The 22,596-nt window shown below is 41.0% G+C and overlaps 1 protein-coding gene across 2 annotated transcripts in view; it reads left to right on the top strand.

Annotated features, from left to right (window-relative positions):
* The first annotated feature begins 10,089 nt into the window (after positions 1-10,089).
* ppp2r3a (protein phosphatase 2, regulatory subunit B'', alpha) overlaps positions 10,090-22,596 on the top strand; it is a 56,190-nt gene continuing 43,683 nt past the window's right edge. Inside the window, exon 1 of one of the 2 annotated variants that reach the window (XM_005477314.4) lies at positions 10,090-10,368. The gene's annotated coding sequence lies outside the window, so the exon portion shown is untranslated. Of the gene's footprint in view, positions 10,369-10,511; positions 10,728-22,596 lie in introns of those variants that run through there. The other variant, XM_019349074.2, reaches the window with a different exon arrangement.

The raw sequence follows: 22,596 nt of genomic DNA, 5'->3' as shown, positions 1-22,596 counted from the left end.
GTGAAAAATAAAACAAATAAACTAAAACAAAACAAAACAAAAAAAATGAGGCAAAATTCAGCCTAGTAAAAATAAGGTATCACAGTATTTTATTTCGCGATTCGCATGACTGGGTTAGGGCTTTTATTTTGAAAGCTGAGTGAAAACAGCAACGAATGGGCATCTGGGAAGTGGGAGGGTTTTTTGAACAGCTGTAGGCGTGTGTAAGTTGTATTACATGTTTGTAACCACCGAGAGGCACAATGGAGCTGCAGTCCATTAGACATTAGATTAGTGTGGGCAGATTTTGTAATCACATTTTAAAGGATGACAAACAGAATGATATTATATGAATTGCTTCTTTATTTTAGGCCTAATCAAACCAACTAGACGAAAACCGCAAAGAGTAAATTGTAAAAAGAACTAAATGCTCTCCTCAGGAAACACAGTCCCTGAGATGTAATTTTTTTTAATTAATTTTGGATTTGGAAAGGGAGGATTTGCAGTTTGGGGTGGAGTCATGTTCCTGTTCAAATCAGGAGCTCCTTTCTCACTGATGCCTTTTTATCTGCAGACATCAGTGTTAGACCAAAGTCTCACTGGAAGGTATTAGTGGTGCAATATATGGGCAAGAGCTCTGCTTTTACCAATGAGTTATTATTTCTTGACTGTGTGGCTTTTAAATTAACCAGGAATAATATTGTACAGGAAAGAGAAACGATGTGAAATCAGCATGATCCCCAGTTATAATTTAAAATTGAATGTTTAAGTTGCTGCAGCTAAATCTGCATCAGATTGCCAGAAAGGCCCAGTACAGTCAACAGTGCCGCAGACTTCATTGCAGATTGGGGAAAGCGTCTTCTCCTGTCTCACTTTCTCTTTCTGTGCTATATAACTCTGTCTCTTCCCATGGTTTAATTTTAAATGGCCACTGTCTGTCCCTGGTGGCCCGGTGTGAGAATGTAAACAAACATCATGATGATGAGGATCTGACCTCTGCGCTGAGCTGATTTTTCCAAAACATAGTAGCAAGACCACCTGACCGTGTCAGCTTAGCCTCTTGGAGGACCAGCGTGGGGTTGGCAAGGTGGCTTCAGGAGGTGATACAGAAAAGCTGATTAGTAAACAGGGACACAGCAGAAGATCAGCCTGCTTGTTCCTCCAAAGCTCATTAATTAACACGCTGTCGGACCAAAGTGAGAAAACGACAGGTTGTGGTTTTATTGCCTCAGTATATTTTCATTCTATGATGCTAATTATGACCTCTTTCTCACATTGCACTTTCATATTTTTGTTCCAAATGATAATTTGAGCAACTGGTGCATAATGAAATCACTACCTTATGCAAACCGCTTCATCTGTGCTTTACAAGCCTGCCTAACAGAAGAATGCTTTTAATGCAGATTTCGTTGAACCATCACGCCAAAGATATGCATGAGCAGCAGAAAGCAGATTATACAGCAAAATCAGTTGCATATATTTTTTTTGCACGTCATGGTAATTTGATACCTTTGCACCTAGTTAAGTGTGAATGCTTCTACTGTTACTTGTGATGCACTTTTTTTGCTGTCATCTTGACATCCTAAATCCTGCGGTGTCAGTGTTTCACACTCAAAAGATCACTTAAGCCAGACACAGATGCCACGCTTGCTTACTTTCCAAAAATCCCTCTGAATGAGAGTGTCAGCAGAAAGCTTAAATTGTATGTGTGACATATGCACTTTTGTGTGTGTGTGTGTGTGCATGAATGTGTGTGGTATAAAGCGTGTACATTAAAATTCCCTTTTACTGCCCCCTTCCTCCCTCCTGTGTGTTGGCTTGGCGTCTCCCACCAGTCTGTGGTATGGAGGGCAGAGAGAGGGCCCCTCTCTCATGTCACTGACTGGAATTACACTTATGGTCATATAACAAGACTAAATGCACGAGGCAGAAATTGAGGTTTTCCATTTCAGGCAATGCTGCCTCATTGCTCAGCCTGGGTCTGACATTGCCTTTAGATATGTGTAGGAATTATGGTACTTGAGAGCTGGATCTAATATACTTAAAGTGTAGGAGTTAAAATTGAATTGCTTTGTTTAACAAGTTGTGTTTTAAAACAGAGATGTTATTGAAGCAATCTGCTACAGGTACTTGAAACTCGTATTAAGAAAGTGCGCAGGCAGTGATTTTGAGTCTGTCTGAAGCACAGATGCATGCATTATCTCGAACAGGATATTTTTAACTTCACTACTTTTCTTTTCTTTCATGATTCAACAGAGGCTTAAGCACTCCTGCAAAGGTAATTTACAGGATGTGGCTGTGTGTTTGAAATCAGGAATGTTGTCCCTTTAAAATGCCAGAAAGAGAAACAGTTCAGCAGTGATGCTGATGGGACCCGGATGACACAAGTGAGTGGATGCACATATGTAGGATTTTGAAACTGTTTCTGTGTGAGTGTGCATGCGTGCATTGGAGTAATGAGTAAAACATACCACGCCCATCAGGATCCAGGTAAAAAATATAAATAAACAGCTTCTGTGACAGCACTTGAGTCCATGAGAAATTTTTATCGTTCATTTATAGCAAGGGAATACAGCAGAATTTCTCTGAATATATCTCTTTTCACATTGAACTTGGGTGGAGTGTATTTCAGTTTCTCTTGAGACAAACAAATATTACAGTAAATGAAGACTGAATTCCATGTATCTGCAATCATTTCAGTGGAACTGAGAAACTGACAGTGTTGACACCTGTGCTCCTTCTGCTAAGATAAGTCAGATCATCTGCCATGAAAGCTGAAATTTGGATGGATCAGCAAGAACTGAGGATTTCCAAACAGGGTAACCTCCCACGAGCGGAAAGGTTTATAAGCAGTTTAAAGGAAAGGATGGTGAACAACTGCAAAAATATTTAGACCTTAACCCATTTTAATTTGTCATTAAAAAAAACTTTCCATACTTTTTCATTTTAATCATCTCACATAAGGAAACAATGATCTGTGTGACCGGGCAAACACACTTACATGCAATGTCATTGTATGGTATTTAGGAATGTCATGGGGCCAGTTGGTGGTCGCTATGCTTCAGTTGCAACACAGACTATTTCTGAAATGACAAACAACAATCTGTTGATATTATGTCTTCCCCGAAGCAAGGTCTCATATCAGAAAGAATGGCAACAGAAGCAGCAGGCTCATGTTTTTGTCGGGCGGCATGCTGTCGTTGACGTTAGGCGTTCAAGTACACAGTGTTCTTAATTGGCTGAATAACTGACTATTTTGCTCTGCTGGTGATGAAACGCTGACTTCAGCTGAGCATTGTGGAATCATTTCAATCACTTGTTATAATTATTCATCTGTTACTGTGTTTCTGCTCTTATCGGCACATGACTTGAATTTGGGTTTATCTGGGTTTTCAGCTACATGAAGCAGTAGCGTGAAGCAGAAGCGTGGTCCTTGACATGTTCTGCTACTTGGGTATTATTGTTGTAGCTTAAGAATATATTTGGAACAGCTGAAATCCCTGCTGCAGATAGATAGATATCAGAACCACCTTTAGAGAGTGTATAACTTGAAGTTTTTTGTATTGTACTATATCAGTGGAGGAATTTTGACCCACTCTTTCTTACAGCGTTGCTTCAGTTCATTGAGGTTGGCTGGCATTTATTTATTTGTTTTAAGGTCCTACCACAGCATTGCTGTTGACTTAGAGCCCATTGCAACAACTTGAATCATTTTAGGTCATTCCTTTGTAGATTTGCTGGTGTGCTTGGGATCACCGTTATGTTGCATGACCCAACATGGACTAAGCTTTAACTGTCAGACAAACAGACTCACATTTGACTCTGGTGCTATGCTTTATGGCAGAACATCTTCTCAAACACTTGGTCTTGTCTGTCCAAAGGATATTCTTCCAGAAGTCTTATGGTTTGCTCAAATGCAACTTTGCAAACTGTGCAACTGGTATCTGTTTAGAGAGAATATGATTTATTCTGGCAACTCTTCCAAACAAACCATATGTTTTTAGTCTTTTTCTAATTGCATTGCCATGAACTTGCTAACTGAACCCTGGAGAGTCAGAAGTAGCTCTTACAACCTTAGGATGAATTTGCTGGGACGTCTACTGGGAAGACTGTGGCATTGCAGTCGACTGGCACTTACACAGAACCTCTCTACTCAAACTTTTTAGTCATTCTTCGAATCAAACACACACACACTTTTATCTAACATGAACACACAACAGATACATCAGGGATAACTCAGGGTTTAATATGTTGCTCAAGAACTACTGCCTACCTTCATAGACGGGCTGCTCTACCACACAGCCTGAATGCTCCAGACCAGTAAACTGCAAAACCATCTGCTTTAATAGATATGTTCACACACTTGCTGATGATCCCTTAAATAAATGCATTTGATAAGCAGTATTTGGGTGCTACTTACTTTGTGAATTGCTATGAAAATAGTAAGTTTTCCACAAGACTGTAGTCTTGTCCTGTGTACTTTTTTCTTTATATGCTTTTATACCTAAACAAGATTCACACACATATATAAAGGTATTTAAAACACATTAACAAGTTAACAAACATAAGTAATTTTTGTATGAAAATAAAGTTTTCCCTTACTAATTTCTTACCTCACTTATATCTTAGTCATAGTTTAATGTACTGCATTAAATGGCCACACAAAACACAAAATTGATGAACTAAGGAATTAATTAAAATCTTGGTAAACTGTAAATGATTGTTCATCTGATCCCTGCCAGGTAGGCATTTGTTGATTTATTAAATTGGAGGAAAAGAGATTAGATTCTCACACTAGTTTATAATTACTCACTGTTTTTTTTTTCTCAGACCCCCTCCTTTCATTTTCAAGCAAGTCTTTCCACCCATTAATAGCCAGCTCATTTCTTGCTCCTGTCAGACTCAAGTTTTCCCCTGGTCTCCTGGGGATCTTGGACTGAAGAAGGCAGATGGTATAGTCCTTCCACTGCAGTCAGCAGGAGACAGCACATCAGTTTCCTCGATTTACGCTTCCCACAGTTTGGAAAAAGCATCAGGCTGGCAGCTGCCCTGGGCAGAGATGAGTCAAGGGTCAAGTGTCACACTGATGTGGGCAACTGCATGACTCAGCCCTGACCTTTAACCTGGGCCTGCACATGGACAGCCCTGTACTGTTATGTAGAGGAGAAATGCAGCTGTGTAATCAAACAAACCACCTCAGCATGGCTCTTTGATGGAAACAGCGGTGAATATGAGCAACCACATTAGAGACAATACAGCAGAGCAACAAGGCAGCAGGGATTAACATAGCATCTATGATTAAACAACCATTAGAACATGCAGATCAACATGAGCACACACATGACCTCCCACTTCCTCCCTGCCATATCCAGCCAACGCCCCATCAGACTCCCACGAGCCTGTCTCTGGTCTAAATGGGATCCTGATGTTCTGTTAAAGAAACCCCCACACCCATTCCCCGCCTTGCGTTCCCTTTAGCCAGAACCAAGGCTGTTAAATGCGGTTTTGCACTCCTCCCCTCGTTCTCAGCTGCTGCCGAGCGACGTTGACAAGAGGCAGCTGTTGTTGTGGTGAGAGGGTGCGAATGATGCAGCAGGCAGCAACCAGAGGAGATACATAGATAAACCTGCAGATAACCAGACATATGGCCAGGGTCACCTTCAGAATGCGCGTATTAAATATGTGAGCGATTGCCTTTTTATCGGCACATAGGTCTGCGGTTGCGGCTTGTGGGGAATCTATTAGCAAATTAACATGCGAGGATGAGAACATTTGGAAACAGGAGCTGCAGCTAAAGACCCTGACATGTTGAGAAGCTGCAGAACGTCTGCACACTAGCTGAGGAGCCTGCCTTAAAAGACAGGAAAGGGGCGTCTGGGTCGAGAGCTGGGAGCCAGTTTAGACAACTGGTATCTTGTAACGCTCTAATAAAACTCTTCCCTTTTTACGAATGTTTCCCTGTGGAGACAAGACCCAAACTGAGACGGAGAGTTTGGCAAGCTTGCTGATAATAAGGACACACACACACACACACACACACACACACACACACACACACACAGGCCAGAAGTAATATGGAGACAGGTAGGCTCACAGAGTAAAATATCTGCAATATCTTTTTTTTCAAACTCTCCTTGGTAATAATGATTAATAGCTGAACGTAGCACGTATGTGCTGGGGTGACCCCACTGTCCCTGGCTTTATACGTGATGCTGTATTTCTGGCATCTGTTGCTTTCAGCAGAAGCTCAGATCCAGGTGTCTTTTCCTTAAGGCAAAGTTCTCATGTGCAGCACGTATTTGTAGTTTATCTATGCTGGTGTATGAGGTGCTGAGTGACACTCCCTGTTCCATTTTGTCAGGATGTGTCAACACCCTCATTGCCTCTACTTTTTATCCCTCTACACCTCTCCCTCCTGACTCTTTTTTAGATGTGTGTTGCAGCTCTCACAAGGATGACACTTATTTTTTTCCCTTTTTTTAGTCAAGGTGTTATTCTTTCTTCAAGGCGAAGGCAACCACTTTAACTGAGAATGAGTTGAGTGAATTTCATGAAGAACACAAGACTTCAAAGTGGGAAAAGGCCTAAATGGTCAAGTTACACGCAGTCATACAAAACAGATTCCTTCATGTGTGAGTGATGGCATGCAACATTTTGATGCCCTTTACCCAAACCCTTTTGAACCCATTGTTGAAAACATGATAAGATTAAATAAATTATATCCATCTATTTCTGAGAAAATAGATATGATTAAGTACAGATCAGACTATAAAGCCAACAGAAGGCTTTTTTCTCTTTTTAGTGGCCAGGAGTGGTGCTGAAGTAAATGCATCCAAACTACATGAAACACATCCCCAAATCCTGAGAAAATATCTTTTTTACAAAGTAGTTTTATAAATCACTGAAGCAACACATATGCCTCAGACACTTTTAGTGCAACTGCAACACATCCATCCGTTGCAAACATTTCAGATCATTCAGTCACAGGGAAGTACAGTATGATCCTCTAATATTGAAAATGCAAAACAGGAATATAGCTGCAATAAATTTGCAAAAAATGGAAAACAGAGAATAGTCTGCACATGCAAACTATAGAAATTACGCAAGAAATGGGCTGTAAATCAGTAGCATGACATCTTATGGAGTGATGAATCCTATTTAGAATTTTTTTTTTATTAAAGTGAGTCTCTACAGCAGGAATGCCAAACTCTGGGCCACATCCAGCCCAACATGTGGAACATCTGTAAAACATGGTGGAGGCTCTGTCCTGATTTGGGGCTGCATTCTAGGCAGTGGTGTTGGAGATTTGTCGAAATCGATGGAATTATGAACAAAAACAGGTAGCATCAGCTTTTGAGCCACCATGAAATATCTTCTAGAACGAATCTGATTGTCAGCAGCCTAATTTTTCAGCATGACAATGATCTCACTGTCATTGCAGTAAAAGCATACCTGGCTAGAAGAACACACAATGGAACACCATCAGTCACTGACTGGCCTCCACATTACTGAAACAGTATGAGATCATGTTGACAGAGAACAGAACAAAAGGCAGCCAACATCCAAAGAAGAGCTTTGAATGTCATTCAAGAAGCCTGGAGAACTTTTCCTGAAGACTTCTTAAAGAAATGACAAGAAAGCTGACTAAGAGAGTTGAAAAATAAAAGTGGACATACCAAATACTGACTTTCAAGCTCATTAGCTTTATACAAACTCTGTTTTTTGCTTTTTATCCATGCATCTCCATTTTTGACGTGTAACAAAAAAACTGCCGTACCTATTTCCCAATAATGAGAAGCTTTTGCACAGCACCGCATATACTCCTAAAAAGTTGTTTCCTACTCTTTTTTTATTTGTAATTTGGGTGAATTGAGATTTTTATATTTCACATTATTTTTTGTTGCTCACCGAGCAGAAAAGATGTGTTAACCCAGACTCCCAAACACAGTAAACAAAATAAAAAGCATGAAAAAAAAAAAAACCATAGTCTGCAACTAAAACTATATTCTGCTCTATTCTTTTATCAGGGACTTACTTCCTAAGTTCCTGACATGTTTAAGGGACTTACTGTTGTCTCTCTGGCTGTTCTTCTTCTGCTGTAATTCTGAACTGGCTCCTTCACTAATTGAGTGAGAGTACTTATTTTTATCCTGTGGGCCAAACAAGGTGCTGTCACACACACAAAGAAATATATAGCTGTACACACACACGGACACACAAAGTGGCTCCACTTGTCATGTGATGCAAACCTTGTGATAGCTGATGATGTTACAGGAGACACAGTCCAGTAGGACTTGTTGGGAGATCTTTGGTGTGAGTGTGTGTTTTTGTGTGTGTATGCAAAAAGCTGAGCTCCTTTAAACCAGTTTGTCTATCAGCAGGTCTCATTGGCAAAACTTCACACCTTCAGCAGCAAAACCACAGAATACATCCTATTACTATTTTTTGCCCCTTTGAGTCATCTGCTAAAATTGTGGTTTCCACTATCAAGTAGCGTCTGCAGCCTCATCAGCTCTTTTAACAGCGATGGAGGACACTGAAGTCCCATCAGCCCCTTTGACCATGTGGCTCTAATAACAGAGGTTATTATATGTGGAGCTGGGGGAAGGGTCACTTGTTATCAAAACAACAAGGAGAAGTGTGGAAGGGCTGTGGGGAGAGTTCTCCACTTAAATTTTCTGCATGGGTGTTACTGTCAGGCACCTGACTAACTAAAAAAATCTTCTTCTCGCCTGAATTTATAAACTCGAATTGTGCCATAATCTGCAGTTCGTGTCGAAGCCAGCTACCTGGTCTCCATAGAAACACAGATTTTGAGCATATTAATCCTGCACTTCACCAAATTAATTGTGTGGTTAATACCTGCTGCCTTATGTAAACACTATATTTCAGTTTTATCACTTATGAATTATTCATAATGAAATTTATTATTAAAAGAGGCCCACAGAAAAAAAATTCTAATACATTTAGACTCAGGCTGAACAACACTTTCCCCAAATTATTCATGAAAAGGGGCCCTAAAAGCTCCACATTAGAGCTCATACACACAAATAATGCTGATATATTGTAAAATGGAAAAACTACCTTCACTGCACTTGTGAGGGATAACAAAGAGAAAGGGATCTTTAAATCTAGTATATGATTATAATTCTTTGTGGATTCACTGTGAAGCCCCCCTCTGTGACTGCCAACCTGGGATTTTAGACTCCTATTTGTAAAAAGAAAGGGGTGGGGCTAATTTCTTGACTTCATTTTAGAAGTCTATCTTGGTTTGTTCAGTAGGTCTTAAGGAAACTGTTTTTTCATAGAATGTAGATACTAAAAAGTGGGGCTATTGACTTGAAACCCTACCCAGCCTAATGCGTTATTAAATGTATCTTGAAATTTTATATGCTAGACCAGTGATGTCAAACTCATTTTAAATGGTGGGCCACATATAGGGGCCCACTCTGAAATTATGTGGGCCAGACACTATATGATAAATGTGTAAAATTACACTGCAATGACTGACCTGTAATTATAAAATATAAAGTTCTCATTAATTCACAGAAAATGTCCTTAAAGAAACAAAAAACAAACAAACTGTAGTCTCACTGTAATTGTGGAAAAACACAGAATTTTCCTGTTATTTAATTGTTTATCTGTTAGTTAATTACTTTGTTTAAAAGTTAAAAATCTATGCACTCCCTCACATTTTCTAAAGCTGTCCACTGGACCGGATTGGAATCGTTGCTTGGCCCATTCTGGGCCTCGGGGCTTATGTTCGACTTTCCTGTGCTAGCCCAAAAGAAACCTATCAGCATATTGATCATAAAAATACAGTCTGGTTTCAGCCCTGATTAAAAATGGGTATAATAATAATAATTTGTAATCTCATATGTTTTAACTATAATTGCACATTAGATTGAACATTATGCAGAAAAGTGAAAAAATACAGAAGAAAAATAAATACCACGTAAAACAGCCCACGTCAAAAGCAGATGCATGAATACTGCGTATACTTGGGTAAATACACGTATCCTGGCTACTTTTGAACGCTGGTAGCCTGGGTTACTAATATCCTATCCAGGCTGCTAAAGGGCTGCAAACGTAAGCCAGCCGTCACTCTGCCGGAGCCCCCGCCCCGCCGGTATGTTCACGGGAACTCCCCCCTAAGTTCCCCGGCTCTCTTCTCTCTGCTCATTCTCTCCGTGAGCGTTCACAAACGCATACACACAATCCCTCTCTGTCACAGACACGGAGCCTCTGCGTGTTGAAGCAAACCTCCGTATGCTCTCTCCGCTCTTCCCCGGCTACCCGAAAAGCGGCTGTTCGGTTTCGCAGTCTGCGTCGAGCCTTGTCGTGACAGAGTTTGGAAACGGCTGAAGGAGTTAAGGAGGGGAGACGAAGGTAAGCGATGTGGTCAGAATGAGCGCTTTCCCTTGTCCCTGTTTGGAAAACTTTACCGTGCGATTACCGTCGTCCCCGCTGCATTGTAAGGGTGGTGAGAGGGGGGTCGCCTCTACCGTCAGCTGCGGGGTTTTTCATAACTGGGGCGTGTTTATGGGGGTATTTGTCTTTGCGCGCGCGTAATGGTGCGTGTAAATTCGCACAAGTGCCCTTTCACTTCAGTGGGGGGATCCTCCAGTCGTGTGAAAGGAAGTTTGGAGATTGGACGCGCAGATTGTAGCGGATCTTTGAACCTGCCCGCTGCAAACAGCACGGAAGCTGTGAGTGAAACCTTGCGGGAAAGCTGCTGAAGCGCTCAGGTAACTTGACTTTGTGGCGCAAGTGAACCTAACTCCTGGATTTAAAAGCAATTCTGTAAGTTATTTTGATTATATTTATGATGCTCTGGGTACTATAAACAGTTTCCCCCACGTTGGGAGTCCAAGAGCCTCCCAGAGAACGACTAATTAAAGGATTTATGTAAAATGCCTTTTTTCTGAGTGCACAGTGGATAATTGTTAAATAAATGTTTACTCCTATAGCACCTTCCACGCGGAAATACACGCGTGAAACATTTCTAAACCAAAAATTGCTGTTTATTACTATCATATGTCTCCATTATGGAAACAACACTCCCATAATGTGTTTGTTGGTGTGTTTGTGCGCATATATGTTTATGTGTGCGTGCCACTGCCGCGATATCCTGTCATATCCTGTGAGGTGGGGGTCAGTCACAGGGTCTCTCCCCCGGTATTCTCCTAGAATAGATGTGACACACACACACACATAAGCACACACACTATGAGAGGCATCTTCTGTTATAATTCCTGCCTTTTCTCTTAGTGATGACCCGTAATGACCTCAGTTCTTTGATTTTTGTGCCCTTTGACGCCCGCTGTAGCTTGCAAACCTGAAAGACACTTTATTTTAAAAACCCACAAATAGCACTTTCACACCTGTGACATTGTCAGAGTGTGTTTTTTCTCATTGATGCTCTGCAGTACATGCGTCATCTCCTTGCATGTACTTCACCATTTGATTTCAGTCCCGGCTATGTACACGTGTGTGTTTTTTTAAGTAGTTCTATAGGTGTTTATCAAAATACTGATTCAACTTATTGCTGGAAGTGAACAGCTTAGATATAAAAGTCAGTTAGTCACAGCAGATAAGCTTTTATTTTTATATCCCTCATTCCAGGCTTTGAAAATTTTTATTTCTTCTTTTCTTGCTAGTGCAAAATGTGTCACTACCATCTCCGTGCTCACAGGGATGCATTTCTGAAGGACCGTATAAGCAATCAACACACTCCAGGGCTTGACATATAGCCTGTCAGTTGTGTAGCTATCCCTTTTATTGTAGAGTGGAGAGTGGCAGGAATGAGTCAGAGAGGGGAGCAACAAACCAATTCTTTCTTGTGGCTCCCTGGCCTGTTCACTGGATGTGTCTGTAAGATGATGGATGTAAGAATTTGTGTTTGTGTCTGTTTATGTGTGTGTGTGCGTGTTAGAGAGAGAGAGAGGGAGAAGGAATGAGAGGATCTTGTCTGCCGTAACTCGAGCCTGGCTGGACACACTGACTCTTTAAAGGCCACAAAGACTGCTCTGCTTGAACTCTTGGGAATGTGGATGTTTGTGTGTGTGTGTGCGTGTGTGTGTATGTGTGTCGCATCACCAGACTTTGTCACATATTCACATACTTATCTTGTTCTAATCATCAATGACAGATGTAAAATATTTGTTTACCATATACATCTTTTTAATTTAATGTATTCAATAAGTAATTGACTCATTAAGAGTCTCAGGGCTGGGCTTTTCAAATGTAAAGATTTCCTGTTTTTTGTGTGTGTTGCGAATAGCAAGGAGGCACTAATTCAGCTTTTCCTTTCTATGCTCAAGCTGATGTCAAAACTCCTTTAATGATTTAGTAAGTTAAGGTGAAGAAACACTAGCCGACCGCAGTAAATTCAAAACAGAACCGCACAGCAATGTTGGACTCATAACTTTTGGCAAAAAAATGTGCAGTATATGCACGAGATTCCTTTTGTGTTCAAATTTAGTTCGCATAACTGTAACTAAGCAGACTGGGAACTCGCAAATTTAGAAAGGACATTGATATTTTTTATTTTAAATGTGAATTGTTCTAGTCTGATACCTGATCTTTTTCAGAAAAGAAGAGCCTGACTATTTTTTAGGGAGTTAAAGTTTATTGATACATTGGCCGATGTACCTTTGAAACATGCATGCACGTTGCTATAGTTATATGTGAGAGAGAAAATTATGGAGTCATTCTTTAACTTTACAGTAGTGTCTTTGTCATGCTAATTAGCAGCTGTACATGATTGTACACACTGAGATTGTGAAGCCGTGCAGACTGGAAACACCGTGCAATAACGTAAATTACTTCTAGTGTCTTTTCCTGCTTTTTATATCAGCATATACCGTACATCAATACTATATATCTGTGAGACCAGGGTATTAATTTAGGTCTAACTGGAACTGCAACAACGCATCACTTTGTTGCTTTAATAAACAATATTTTTCATTCTTTTCAAATAATTGTTGAGTTCATTTTTAGAGCCAGCACATCAATTTATAACGTATCTCTTGTGTAAGTGTGTGTGTTAGAACACATTTAATAGAATGCATACGGTTGAGAGAGCAAATAAAATTTGCATGTGCATGTTTTTCTTCTTGTCACCAGTGGGCTGAGCAATGCTTTCCCCTTGTGAAATGTGATGTTAAGCTAGCTCACGGCCTGACTCAATGGGTAAACTTACACTACGTGCACAAAAGAACTGGGCCACCTACACATGACATGTACATGAGCTGCTTGGTCTTGAAAACCTGGAGATTTGGAGCTCTGCAGTTGTTGGGTCAGCAGTGACTTAATGACTTTTAGACACTATATGCCACACCACTCACTCTGAACCTGCTCTGTAACTTTCCATGGGCTGCCACTTTGTGATTAAGTTGATATGGCTTCTAGTCACTTCCACCTTGTAATAATACCGCTTATTGTTGATCATAAAATATCTAGGAGGGAAGAAATTTCATGGAGTATTGCAATGGTAAGCTCTTTAGAATGGCACTTCTTTCACAAATGTTTGTAAAGGGATTTATGATTTTATACAACTGAGGCAATGGGACTGAAAACACCAAAATTGGAAGATTAAGAGGTGTGGTCAAATACTTTTCAAATAGTGTGTCTGAGTCTAAACCCACAGGAGGATAATTAGTACATTCACACTTAACAGGGGATTTATACTTTCTACGCAACAGGTACTTTGTAACCACAAACCCTTTTGAAACCCTGCACTATAACCTGATATGTACCTCCCTAGAAATGTAGCTATATGTTAGCGTCAAAGCCTGCACAGGTATGACATCAGAGTAAACTGCATCGCAGGCTCTATATATATTCACCGGTAGTATAAAGTAAGTGTGAGAGCGTGAGAGAGGCCGGGCAGTTTGGGTTCTTCTCTCTTCACAGATTAGCGACGGTTGTTTCCTTTTATATTTAATGATTCCAAAGTGTTCTTGATACTGAGATGCTGAGATTTCCTGTCCTGTTCTATTTTAATCCATCATTTGAAAGTGTACATTTGATGATTATTCAAGTGAATACAGTCCTCATCCCTTCCTCTCCTTTCCTTTCACCTACATATTGCAAAGGAGATTGGTTTGTTATTATTTTAACTATTAATTATTTTAACTTCTCGGTAAGTTGATCACCTACTTTGAGTGGAGTGGTGGGCGGATAGACAAGTGAGAGTTTGGAACTGTATTTATGTGATTTCTCCCCTCACAGATGTGCATCTTTTCGCAGGTGCCTGTGTGTGTGGATCTTTGCCCATGTGTGTGTGTATGTATTTTTGTGTGCACTACTAAGGGTGTGTGATATTAACCTGGGTTTCGTCCAGTTCTCACATAGGCGTAGAAGGACAGTAAGTGCCTAGCAACAATATCCCCATTGGAGTACTTTGGGAGTGTCCTGATGTAATGGAGTAATGAATGTGGTTGTGGTGGGTTCACACAGACAGATGTAGCTTGGCTCAGTGGGCTGAGTCACAAACTGCAGACTCACACTGTCCTGTTTGATTCTTGTTCATGTTTGGTCTATTTATAGCTGTTTTAGGTATTATTACAACATCTCTTGTTACCAAGGCAAAGGCAACAAATAACAGATTAACTCTGAATATAAATCACCTGTGGGAATTTGACAAAGAGAGTTTGATGTGATCATAAGATGTTTATATATAAATGGTAAATGGCCTGTATTTGTATAGCGCTTTACTAGTCCCTAAGGACCCCAAAGCGCTTTACATATCCAGTCATCCACCCATTCACACACTGGTGATGGCAAGCTACATTGTAGCCACAGCTGCCCTGGGGCGCACTGACAGAGGCGAGGCTGCCGGACACTGGCGCCACCGGGCCCTCTGACCACCACCAGTAGGCAATGGGTGAAGTGTCTTGCCCAAGGACACAACGACCGAGACTGTCCAAGCCGGGGCTCGAACCGGCAACCTTCCCATTATAAGACGAACTGCCAACTCTTGAGCCACGATCGCCCCATATGATGCTAATATTCCATACGTCTGAAAAGCCACAAATATGACTACTAATTGTATGAATTCCTCTACTTTCATTGATTATGTCTGTGCTTTATGAGCGATGCAGTTTTTTTTTGCGATGCAGTACCTTGTTTTTTCCATTGTTAGAGAGGATTTTTGAGGAACTCGTCATTATCCAAGCTGAGGATGGAAGGTGCTATTTTTGCAATTTGTTGAAAACTTTGACTCAGATTTGCATTTGGGGATTTGCGCTATATAAAAATATGCAACTTTATTTGATTAAACTTGTCTCCGGGGCTAGATTGGATTTTAGGATTATTTATTTTCAGAGGTGTGGGATGTGAGTGGGGTGTTATATTACCTATATGTGTATTTTTTTTTTTTTTAAAGCTTTCTTTTCATTTGACTTTTTTAACAATGCATTCAGAGGGAGTGTCATTATAAGTCCATTAAACTTTCATCGGGTGTCATGCGCTGTTCTTGTGCTATTACTCTAGGGCTATTTTTGCCTCTTTCAGCTCTGGAGGGAGATTTTAGAACTCTGAGAAACTAACCTTACTAATTTCATCAAGATTTAACTGAATTAGGATTTGGAGGCATCCGCTGTAAAGTAAGATTGTGGAATTCAGTAGCTCAAGGCATTTAGTAGCCAGAAAGGTCTAAATAAAGGTGCTACTGCAGTTTGGGAAAACCTTTGTATCCTGTTTTTTAAAGAGAAAAAGTAGAAGTGAGGGTCTTTCGGTCTTTTGCCTCAGTTTTGACTGAGTTCTTTAACCCATCCATCCATCCATCCATGCATTCATCCATCCATCCATGGACAGGGTGTGGGGTTTGAGTCAGAGTTATTCCCAAACCACCTTAGGGATTTATTCTCCAGGTTGCCTCCTGACTGAGGCGAGTCCAACTGGGTGGAGACCCTGGGGGCAGAACCAGGACACGCCTGTTCTTTAATCTGTTTTTTATAACTTTGTGAAAATACAACACGTTAAAGCATATTTTTTAAAAGTAACAGTAACACTGATGGACATAAAAAATGTGTATTGCAGATTGCAGTTTTTCACTTCTGTTGTTTCTTCTCATGCAGAATTCTGTAAACCTACATCTCTTTTTAATTAGTGTTTTGTATTGTTAAATAGTGAAATTACCTCCAATAGTAGACACTGTTCTCTTAACAACATACTCAGTAAATGCATTTGTTTGGTGACTCTGTGAATGCTAAATCCTCACAAACATGCAAGATGGTATATAATAGGAGTCTAGTTGGTTATGTAACAGGAAAGAAATGCAAAAGAAAACTGTGTTTGAACTAACATAGGCACCCAAAAACTTTTTTAAAAACGAGATCCTCATCCAGTGTTCAGCTCTCTGTCAGACAGCTGCTGTGTGCGAATCACAGTTTTTAAGCCATATAAAGAGTAGAAAGAATCCAGTGGCATGAAAATGTTAATCACATTTCATTTTTGGATTACTTTCATGCAAAATTATCAGTTACATCACATCCACACCCAAACTCTCTGAGTGTTTGTGTCTGGTGTTAAGTCTGGATGTGTGTGTGAGTGTGTGTGTGGATGGTGAGGGTGTGGTGTGTCTGTAGTTAAGCCAACATTAAACCGAGTACCAGGACACCGACTGCTGTTGGCCTTCTCACATTTATGCTTTCTAATTGATTCAGAGTGTGATTTATGTAGCTCTCTGCACCCACATGCGCTTGCCTGCCCTTGATTGTGCAAGCACACACACCCATGTGCACACACACTCACACACAAAGCTGTGTAACTCATCATTGTAGCACAAGGCCGTATTGTATTGAGTGTCTTCATGGCCTTTTTTGTGACACATTCATTCACATTTCCCAGAAACATGTGTCTGGTGTGTGTGTGTGCGGGTAGGTGGGTGGTCGTCTCATATTCCGTGTAACACTGCCGGCTGCTAAAAATTAAGACATGACAGGGAAAGTGTGAGTGTGATAGTGAGAAGTGGGTGTTGGTGTTTTGGGGAAGATGCATGTCAATAAGCTGAAGTTGCCACAGCCTTTTGCCTTCAGGTGCTCAAGTGCCGTCCAAATAGTTAATTGTTTTTTGGGTTTTTTTTGGAAGGCATACAATTATTTTATGGTTTGATTTCTGAAAGCTAGCAACTCAGAGAAATGAGGAAAGAGAAATCCAGATAGAAGCAACTGAAGAGATTGCAATCAAAGGGGTAAAGGTAGGGTTATACTGGCTACTGGCAGGTTTGTGTTATGGTGTAGTGTTTCCATGACAGTGGTCATTATAATTAGACAACAGTATAATTACAAAGTTGATAACAATACTCGATAAACCTTTGTGTGACTAAAAAAAGTCCCATATGCATGCAAGTAGATTTAAATCATTTTTAACTTGGTCAATCTTGCGATACACATGATGATATGCATTATTTACCTGTTTCTTATGATTATTCAAACAGGGAACAACAATAAAAACAAAAACATAATTAGCATGTGGTTGTCAAAATAAGGCCAAACAGAAGAGTTCTAAAATTGAAAGCAACAGCGTTAGGAATAGAGCACAGCCACAATGGAGTGATTCATACACAAGCGAGTGGGAGGTGGACTGTGCCTCTCCTAGCTACCTTTAACCACTGAGAGATCCACCCTGGGAAAAAGGAAGTAGGACAAAATAAAGAGAGGTTGAAGGAGAGAGGATGAAGATTAGTGAGAAAGTGATGAAGATCCTGACACGGTAATTCAGAGATCTCCCACAATCCCTCTACAGCCCCGTTGACTGGCTCCATTGTAGCCGCAGTAAAGCGCGCTCGTGCTCATTGGCTGGTTGGTTCTGAATGTCGCTGCTTCTCATCTGCGCACTCTGGAATTTGTGTGTGAGTTAATGGCTATCCATTGAGTGGTTGATTGTGTCCTGTTGTCCACACTGGAGCTCTTTGTCCAGACTCTACGCACTGTCACACATATGCGCATTTACACGCACATCTGAATACAAACCAGGCATTCCTCCAGTGGCAGGGCACTTGCCAAGCGAGAAAGTAAAAGAGAGAGACTAACAGGACCATTCATAGTCATGGCGGTGTGGTTCTTCTTGGCCCTAGTTTTAGACATGAATGGGTTTGAGGCTAAAAATATTTTATTGCAGCTTTTTATGCTTGTTTTGATTCTCCTGCTCTTTTCATTACCTCTCCTCTTTTAGGTTCTCTCACAGTGGAAACAATTGAAGCCTGTGCTGCATTAAGGTGAATTTATGAGAATTTTTTTGAGTTTATAGAGTGGTTGCACTCATTCAAGGTGTAAATTTGTTGAAATAACAGTCTTGGAAGGTAAACAAGACAGAGCAGGGAAAGACTGTCAAAATGTCATGAGGCACATCCGTGTCCATGACATCATGAGGAGACTTTGTGCACCTTTGCCCCTTCATTCAGTGGGATGGCTTGGCCTGCAATACCCTGAGCTGTATAGCAGACAGGCTGACTAAGTGACAGAGGCAAAGGGGTGTTTAACTGGTCAGTGTGGGTAGACCATGCGTCTCACTGGCTACCACAGATGGACAAAGACAAGGGGGAAAAAATGGAGAAATGGCGAGTTAGAAAGAGAAGCACAGAGACGTTAAGGAAATGCTGCCAGAAAAACTCACAGGGTGAGGGAATTAGAAAGACGGAAATGTGGGTAAATAATTCGATCCTCCATTGGGAATTTGCTTCCCCACTAAAATACCGCCAGGGAACTAGGGGGAGAGATTATTTCAGGCTCTTGTTTATTATGCCAGCCTGTGTCTCGGGACAGAGTTAAGGTCCTGCAAGCTGTAAGTACATTAACATGCAAGTTTGGAAGAGAAGAAGGGGAGGGGGAGAAGGAGAAGGGCGGCAGTCTTTCTGAGGAAGAGATGACCCAAATGCACCAGTGCCCTCTCTTGTTTTTTCCCCTCAGTTTAATCTAAATCCATTCAAGAAGCTTTATTGGCAAGATAAGATCGCTCTGACATTGCCAAGGCTTAAGTGCACCTCTCCCTCTTTCTGGTTGTACGGAGGCGGAAGTAGGTTGGTGTTGAGAGAGGAATGACAGCCTTTATCTCGGTCAGTAAACACAAGCCAAGGGAGTCCCTACATTGTTTATACTGTGTCTCTAACTCTCCACTCCCGTACATAGACACTTAGGACGCGCACACAGTATATATAGATATCCAGGCCTGCGTACACACACAAATATGAGGTCACATATACAGTAGGAGAGCATAGATAGACATGTACAGGCACACACACTTTGAGGTTGTGGTTGGATGAAGCAGTGGTATGTGTTTTAGTGTACGTGTGTGTGTGGTGGATTTTTGGCAGCCTGTATACGGTAAACTGGTCAAATCCCAGCACATTCAAGCTTCTCTCCTGCCTGCCAGTCTGACCACTAGTGGCTTTAAGTATGTGTGTGTGAAACAGCTTTATAACAAAGTAATCTTTAGTAAACATTAGATAAACTCATGTAGATCTGCTGATTTTATGGCATTTAGAGAATATTTTACGTGACATGATTTGCAGCAGCTGCGTTTCTGTGAGGAAAGGGTAACCCTTCATTTCTAGACAGCGCTTGCATAATTTCCATCTGCTGGAATTTTTGCGTATATACAATTCATCTGTAGCATCATGTTTTCCGTCTTATTTCACAATACAAAAAAGCTAATAGCGACTAAGACTCCAAGATCCTCATTTATGTAAGCCATACGTCAAATTTGTTGCTTAAAGTGTACCACTCATTTCCTGGCCTTTCTATGCCCACTATCTACTCTGACCACCTCTTTGCAACTTCAGCACTTAATTTGGTGCCTCCTTTTCTTCCTTTCTGTCTCACTTCTCACACTTCTGTCTTCCCTGTCGTTTTCACTGCTCTTATTGTCCTCTGAGCAACCAACTGGCTCTTAACCAAATCATTTTCCCACCTTCATAAGGCCCTGTAGCTATTTTAATTAGACTGATTGACTCTTATACAGTATGTTGTACAAAATGGTTTGTTTGCTACTAACAGAACTGTGTTGCCACAGCATTTCTGCTCCGTGAGGTAGAAGGTTATTACCTCTGTGGCTCATTTTTCTTGGCTGGGGTTCCTGGGGAGAAGTTTTTAAGGTTGGGTGGCTGTAGCTGTTGCTGTGGGTACATAACTACAAGTGTGCTGGTTTTAGAAACGCAGGGGAAGACTGGGTGAGCAGAGTAAACAGCCATAAAGTAAACAGGTCAAGATGCCCTTGAGCAACTCGTTGAACTTGAACAACTCTTGTGGAGTTGCTTCTTTGCCAGCAGCGGAGGACTCAGTACTTGCATCAATGTGAAGCAGAGCTGCAACAGAAGATCATCCTGTCATCCAAAACAAATATGGTTCTAAAGTTTCTTTTAATACAACAAGTAAAGCGGCAAAGTCGCAGCAGACTCTCGAGGACACAAAATGTGACTTCGCTGTTACTTTGATCATTGGATTTTCCTTGTGAGTGTGCGTATGTGGTTGGAGGGAGGGGGGCATCTGTATAATAGTGCTATGACTGTCAGAGCTACATCCTTGTGGTTTCCATGGCTACAGACAGTGCTGGATCCCCACTGTGAGACAGACTTGCACAGACACCAGACAGATGAGAGTAACTTCAACTGATAGTTAGAGCTGTGTCGTGCTGAGAGCTGAGACCCACAAAATCCTCAAATCCCTTTTTTTTTGTTTTCCGTCTTCCTCTTCTTTCGAATGTATTGGAAAGCCATCAGAAACGCTTCCCCGACTCTGTTAAGCAAAGCTACAATTTGGATAAAATCATACCAGTGGTGGAAAATATTTTTCCGACTTTAAGTGGATTCATTTTAAAAATTAGACGGGTTTGGTGTGATGGGTAGCGCGGTAAGGCTCCATTTTGCAAAAGCCCTGAAATTTCTTGTGATTTTCGCTTTCAGACTATTAAAAAAACCTCTGAGATGGGTCACACCTGTCATTGCTTGCTTCTGTAAGTGTGCGTCTCTGTCTGTAAAGACATGAAAATGTGCCCTGGAGTTTCTTTGATTCTTAAACCTTTTTGCCTGAAATAATGAGCGACATTTACTGACAATAAAACGCAATCTCAGCTTGTTTTTTTCCTTTTAAGTGTCCTTTTTACATTCAGGAAGCCTGTTTATTCACTGAAGTCCATCTGTTGGGAATGAGGCATTTTAGCCTTACGGTTCACTTAAAATTCTCTTGACAGCTGGATGATAGCTTGTCACTCCCATTTTTCTAGTTGGTTTACTGGTCTTGAAGCAGACTTAACAGATAAAAGGATAGAGGACACGCAAGTTTAATTGATTTCGACTCGTTTTATATGAGCAACCGTGTCTGCTATGCCCTTTGCTCTCTCACTCTTTCTCTCTCATTCTGTCTGTTTCCTCCCTTTCTGTGCTTCCTCATGCTTTTCAGTCTCCCATATCTCCATCATCTGTTTTCTGACTGAACACTGTCCATTTAAAAAAAAAAAAAAATTAACCCGATATCTTCTTCCTTTTGACTTCTCATCTGTCTAGGCACAATCCCCTTAGGGAGATAAACAGCAGAGACCTTACAGTCACTGTCTTTGATTCAAACTGAATAATGGTATGTGTGTGTGTGTGTACAGTAGGAGATGTAAGAACTGCCGCGCATACCGGCACCCATACTCTTAATGCTGGTGTAAATATCTCCATGCTCTCACTTTTATTCTCTCTGAGAACTCTCAGTTTATAATTTCTGTGTGTTTTTGTGTGTGTGTGTGTGTGTGTGTGTGTGTGTGTGTGTGTGTGCGTGTGTGTGTGTGTGCACCACGCCTGGGAGAGCCAAGATGTGGTAGTTTGATATCACTGGCGCTCTTTCATCAGTGAGGTGATTCTCCTGCTATGTGTTTGAACTGCAGTGAATCAAAGCTTGTTGTACATCTGCAGCTGTGGCTGTATCACCTGCACACTCAACGTACAGCCTGTCCGATCTTTCTTTGCTGCCCATCTTTCTTTCATTTTTTTTGATTTCTTTGTAGCTTCATTGGCTTTGTTCTTCTTTTTTTTTTCTTCTTAGGATGCATGATGTGGAAGCCGAATTCAAGCAGATCACCCTTTTATCTGTAGTCAGCCATTGTCACTCTCTGCACAGTTAACAGTACAGCTTGTAATATATCCAGTCCTAGCTGCAATGTGCAACAGAGAGTTTTGCAAACTCCCTTTTTGCTTAGTGTTTGCTTGCTGACTCATAGGGGAGGCATATTAACACAAAGGGAAGATTTTGTATCCACGTCTGTTATTTGGAAGATAACCACTGGAGCTGTCTGAGCTTTTTCCACACAAGACCTGACTTTATCAGTTTCTCACATCGTTGTCGAGGAATTTTGGCCCACTCGTCTTTACGGCACTGCTTCATTCCTTACAGTGGGCATTCGTTTATGCACGGCTCTCTTAAGGTCCCATTACAGCATTTCAGTCAGGCTGAGGTCTGGACTTTGACTGGGCCATTGCAACACCTTGATTATTTTCTTTTGTAGATTTTCTGGCCTGTTTGGATCATTGCCCTGTTATGACCCAGTTTGGACAAAGCTTTTAAGCTGTCAGACAGATGCCTTCACATTTTATTCTAGAGTACTTTGGTTTACAGAGAAGTTCATGATTGA

The sequence above is a fragment of the Oreochromis niloticus genome, linkage group LG19, assembly GCF_001858045.2.
Source record: "Oreochromis niloticus isolate F11D_XX linkage group LG19, O_niloticus_UMD_NMBU, whole genome shotgun sequence".
Taxonomy (NCBI): Eukaryota; Metazoa; Chordata; class Actinopteri; order Cichliformes; family Cichlidae; genus Oreochromis; species Oreochromis niloticus.
This window is presented reverse-complemented; position numbering and strand designations above follow the sequence as displayed.